A 6,000-nucleotide genomic window follows, 5' to 3' on the forward strand; every position below is an offset into this window, starting at 1 on the left:
AAGTTCCACAAACAACCCGCACAAGCCATCTGTACACTTGCAAAAATCTATCAACCCAGCTAAACAGAACACAATTGATGAAGAACTAGATAAAAGTATCACAGAGAAAGCACCTACAAGGGATCATTCCTCAAGATGGTGAAAGAAGAAGAAGGTTATGTTCCTCATCAAGTGTTTAATTCTGATGAAACCGGCCACTCCATTCAATCAAGCTATCAACGACCATCACAAAGGTAAATAAAACGACTTTATTATATAATGTACAGTTTATTTATTTAATCATAATATCATAGCACATTGATTATACAAAAAAATGTATATTTTGTGTAGTTTTAACGCTTAAAAAATTAGAAAGTAGAAAATTATGTTTTATGGGGACCTGGGAACGGATTATTCACATTTTAATGGTTTCCTATGGGAAATTCAATTTTGGGATACACACTTTTCGCCTTACACAATCTGTCTGGGAACCAAATAAGTTCGTAAGCCAAGGTATCACTGTACCAGCGATGGTCAAGAAGTATTTTAAGTGGAGTTCCTCAAGGGAATGAACTAAATCCATTCCATTTTGAAAAAAAAGACCAACAAGAAATTCTCACAGGCAAGTATTTTCTTATATGCGTGTTTCATTTCCTTCTCGCTGCGGGGGAGAGGTAGAGGCAGAGGGACGGGGGGGGGGGGGGTGTGTAAAAGGGTTGAGATGATGAAGTTTCAACATTCAGGTGGATGTGTCATCCATTACGGCGGGCAGAAAGGCGGCAGATAAATCACCTTATCAGGCCCCGGCCTTCTCCCCGCTGAGCTGAGGCGGGCGAGCTCAAGTGGGAGAGGTGGGGGTGTGGTGGGTGTTTGGGGGTAGGGTGTGGAATCCATCACACTCCACAAATAGGACATGACTCAGACATCAACGCGCTTATGTACGCGTCGAAGTGCGGCTTTAATGCCGCACTGCACCTCCTCTCGGGGGCGTCGTTCCCAAAATCTGGACTTACCTTGTATTTACATCCAGGTCTCTGGACGGTACCATTTTTGTTCAATTTTGGGGGGAATGAGTTGAGAAGTTACTTTGACATTCCTTCTTTTTCTCCACTTTGCAAAGTGACTGTTGTTGTGGATGGAAAGAATAGCTTTCAAAAATACCAAAACATGAAACATGATCGACCACAATGATGGGACAATCAGAAAAGACAAAGCTGTGTCCTACGTCCAACTCAGTAGTGTCCTCTGATTAGCATGACAGGTGGTTTCAAACTTGTCAGTCGCCCCCTCAAAAAGGGTGACAAGTTGTCACTGTGGTTTTCGGGGACTTGGTGTATCCCACGCTTAAAGCACCACCGACGTCTCCGGACAAGTTGTGTCCATAATTTGTAAAATGGCTTCAAATGACTTCTACTCAGCGTATTTTACAAAGATTCCACCGCATATAGCTATATTTTACGTCTTAAGACTCGCGCTGAATATTACGGAAGTCTTGTTTTTGAGTTGGTGACGAGTTCCTACGTGACGTCACTGAAGGAATGCCCCTGACCGAAAAAAAAGGACACATTGTAGCAGTCCTGCCATCACGTCAATGCATTTTGCTGTGCTTGTTTGGTCTGAAAACGTCATGTTGCACCAAAAAGAACCAGAAGAGGGCGACCAAGCTCCATATAAGGAATTTATTTTTTAGCCTGTGGAAACGGGATCATTAATTACTCACAGGAGCTCGGTCGTCATTTTCTGCCTCTTTTTTGGTGATCCATTTCCCCCCAATGTTGCCTCAAAATGGCACAGAATAATTATTTAATCGATTGCAAACATGTATGCTTTCCTCTTCAGAACTATTTGAATCATATTCATAACTGGATGTGTAACAAGAAACCATATTGTCCGAATCTGAAGCCATTGTTTTGATTCTCCAGCAATGCAAGACGTCTTGGCGTGACGTCACGAACTGGGGGCGGGACTTTTTATTGGTGTTTTGTATTTGAATAAAAATATCATACTGCGTGTTTTGGGTATTTTAGATGCTATAAAACGTTTTTCTGAACAAAAAAAAGTGATGTCGGTTGTCCTTTAACATTGATCAGAAGAAATGTAGGAAGGAAGTTGTCTTTGGAGATTACAAAGAAAATTAAACATTAAACAATACAAAGAAAAGCAAAAGATATCGCATTAGACCAAGAGTGAAACGGTTTGCAAGATGGTCGTAGTGGTAGTGGACCCCCAAAAAGCAGGCAGGAGGGATTTGGCAACCTATATTAAATAAAGTCGTCAGGAACAAAATCTCAAACAACAAAGTCGTCAGAACAAAAACGCCCAAAGTAGCAAAGAAAACCACGAGTAAAACATGACAAGACGAAACAAACCTAACAGGATGAAACAAACAATGATCCGACACTGAATGGCTGTGTCCACTGATTAAAATGGCCCACACCTGAGCAACTGCAAGCAGGGCCCTCCGGTGCCACCCGTTGGTTGCAAACCAAAACATGACAAGGGGTGTCCAAACTTTTAGCAAAAGGGGCTAGATTTATGCGTTATAACAGCAATTAATTGAAATCAATTTCAGAAAGCCTTTTTGTGTTTCACATTTGGTTTTTTTATTTTAATTTCAGCTATCCAAAGATTGTGTTTTCCTTCATTTGAAATATGCATATAAAAGTTGAATTGAGATTGACAATTGAAATAGAATATTCACTTCCCTTCAATTTTTTAAACACAAACTTTTTTGAAACTGTTGAAAATAAGGAATTATTCTTTTGTTGTCGCCTTTTTAGATGTTTTTTTTTTAATTTAGAAAATCATTTTAGAAAAATGGGGGTCTCGGTCAATTATTCATCTACTAATTTGCTATTCCTAATTGAGCCATTAGATGGCAGCACCTAGCACTGCTGCCCAATGTATTCATTCTACATACGGGCCAGACGTTATTAATTTTCTGACGGAGACTGCGGGCCGGATGAACATTGACCATCGGCCGCATTTGACCCCTGGGCCACATTTTGGACACACCTGCATTAGACACACACACACACACACACACACACACACACACACACACACACACACACACACACACACACACATAAAGTTACTGTACTTTGATGGCTTCCCATGGCCGGTTGCCAGGCAACAATAATGACAGTGACCTTTTCGAAATCAGTTGGATACATCTCACTTGTGGGGGCCGCACCACTTATCACAGTGCTCTCACACACACCCACCTACACACACACACACACACACACACACGCACACACACACACACACACACACACACACACACACACACACACACACACACACACACACACACACACACACACACACACACACACACACACACACACACACACACACACACACACACACACACACATACATTCCCCCATATTTTTCCACAACACCACACTAAGATTTTTTTTCAGTTAAGCGCATTTTTTGCCCTTGAGGGAACCCGGAGGAGTTCTTTCCCCCTCCGAGTAGCTACTTGTCACCATACTGCCCCTCCCCCCCCTTCTTCCTCGTAACGTACGAGCAGCCCTATTGGTATTCAGAGGCACAGGTATGTTAAGACAGCAGAGGGGCTTTTTAAACATCTTAGCCGCTGTTTGTCTGAATCCGGCGGGGGCCCCTGGTGTCGTACACCGAGGGCGCTTTGGGAATAAGACAAGGAGAATTGCAAATTTGTTTTTTTTTTCGCAGGCGACACGTACCCGTGTAACTCGGCTCCGGTGTTTTGTACATAAACACGCTCAAAGGTAGAGTGTTTTGTTTAATTTTTTGGGGTGTTTTCTATTTTCTTCCCGAGCAAGCGGGTGGCTCACTGTTTTTGATTAATGACTTGTCTACAAAGGCGCGTTTGAGACTGTTGTTGTTTTGTTGAAACAAAATGGCGAGATATGCGGTACAAGGCGTTGGTAAAAGCGACGTATAATGAATAATTTACTTTTTAATGGATTGTCAACAAAATGTGACATGAAACAACCAGGTTCAATCTTGCGATCTGACTGTTTTTATATTTAGTTGTTGTTTTTAAACATTGTAGCACAGCTCCCTCCTGATTGGACCGCATCATGTTTTGATATAGAAGATGGGAGGAAAATGATGTTTGTAAAAGGTATACGTCTGCCTTTTTCCCCTTGTTCTTCAAACAGAACATTTGAGACACTATTGCAAGGCCCTTGAGCCTGTTGATATTGATACCTTGACAATATTTTAGAGGAGGAGCTTCACCTTTCAAGAAAATGAATGGATCCAATATAGTTCCCAGAGGAAGGCCACTGAAATGATTGCTGATTGATTGCTTTTACTTTGGATCTGGATGTCAGAGCCATCGGCATGCAAAATCACATATGTGGACAGGTTTTGGAGAAGTGAAAATTATGTAAAAATGATACAATTTCTCACAACCTTCTGGGAAGACCTACAAAGTTTTGGTGTGATTTTTTTTTTTAGATTTATGCAGATCGACCGGAGGCCCTTATGCTTAACTCATTCACTGCCAGACGATGTGTCAATTCCAGTGCCAGGGTTTTTGTCATTCTCACTTGAATTCCAGGACCTACAGAATATTACGTTTTAGAACTCCATAAACATTATGTGCAGGGTTAGGAACCTCTCTCTTTCATTACCAAAAAAGTGTTAATTCCTTAATTATATTGGTCTGTGTTATCTTCTTCTTCTTCTTTTCCTTTCGGCTTTTCCCCTCAGGGGTCGCCACAGCGAATCAATGTCCTCCATCTATCCCGGTTTTGTGCATCCTCTTCTCGCACACCAGCTACCTTCATGTCCTCTTTGACCACATCCATAAACCTCCTCTCGTTCTCCTGCCTGGCAGTTCAAGGCTCAGCATTCTTCTCCCGATATAGTCACTCTCTCTCCTCTGGACATGTCCAAACCATCTCAGTCTGGCTTCTCTGACTTTCTCTGCAAAGCCTCTTACATGAGTTGTCCCTCTAATGTACTCATTCCTGATCCTATCCAACCTGGTCACTCCCAAAGAAAACCTCAACATCTTCAGCTCTGCTACCTCTAGCTCTGCTTCCTGTCTTTTCTTCAGTGGTACTGTCTCCAGTCCAAACGTCATGGCTAGTCTGACCACGGTTTTATACACTTTTCCTTTCATCCTAGCTGAAACCCTTCTATCACACATCACACCTGACATTTTTCTCCAGCCGCTCCAGGATGCCTGGACACGCTTCTTCACCTCTTTTCCACACTCTCCATTGCTCTGGACAGTTGACCCCAAGTACTTAAAATCCTCCACCTTCTTTATCTCTTCTCCCTGTAGCATCACTCTTGCACTTGGATTCCTCTCATTCACACACACACACACACACACACACACACACACACACACACACACACACACACACACACACACACACACACACACATATATATATATATATATATATATATATATATATATATATATATATATATATATATATATATATACACAGTAAAGTTTCGTTATATCGATATTCAAGGGAGTCCGAAAAAATATCGATATAACCGGGACTATCGATATATCCGACCCTGTTTGCATGTAATTTTCTCAGTGCGTGCATAGAAATAGTATCGATATAACCGGGACTATCGATATATCCGATATCGATATAACGAGACTTTACTGTATATATATATATATATATATATATATATATATATATATATATATATATATATATATATATATATATATATATATATATATATAGAGAGAGAGAGAGAGAGAGAGATTCAGTATAATAATTGACGATTCAGTATAATAATATAAATAATATATCTATTTTTTTCAATTTTAATAAAGCATTTCCTCTTGCATGAATGTCACAACAAAACCATCAGAGCACGCCGGCGAGCATTTTTGACAGGCAAGGAGGCATCCCTTTATTTTTCGTCAATTCAGGCGCCAGCGCATCAAAAACTATCTCACCTGTTTCATTTGCATATGGCCGTTTTCATGACTCACTCAAATCACGTGAAAGCAATCAATCAAACGTCAATCAG

At 40.9% G+C, this 6,000-nt stretch overlaps 1 long non-coding RNA gene across 1 annotated transcript in view; it reads right to left on the reverse strand.

The window, feature by feature from the left end:
• Nucleotides 1-6,000, reverse strand: part of LOC148892498 (uncharacterized) — a 189,643-nt gene that overhangs the window by 52,198 nt on the left and 131,445 nt on the right. The gene's annotated exons all lie outside the window — the stretch shown is intronic.

The sequence above is a fragment of the Hippocampus bargibanti genome, linkage group LG10 (assembly GCF_051943395.1).
Source record: "Hippocampus bargibanti isolate YZ-2025 linkage group LG10, ASM5194339v1, whole genome shotgun sequence".
NCBI classification, from domain to species: domain Eukaryota; kingdom Metazoa; phylum Chordata; class Actinopteri; order Syngnathiformes; family Syngnathidae; genus Hippocampus; species Hippocampus bargibanti.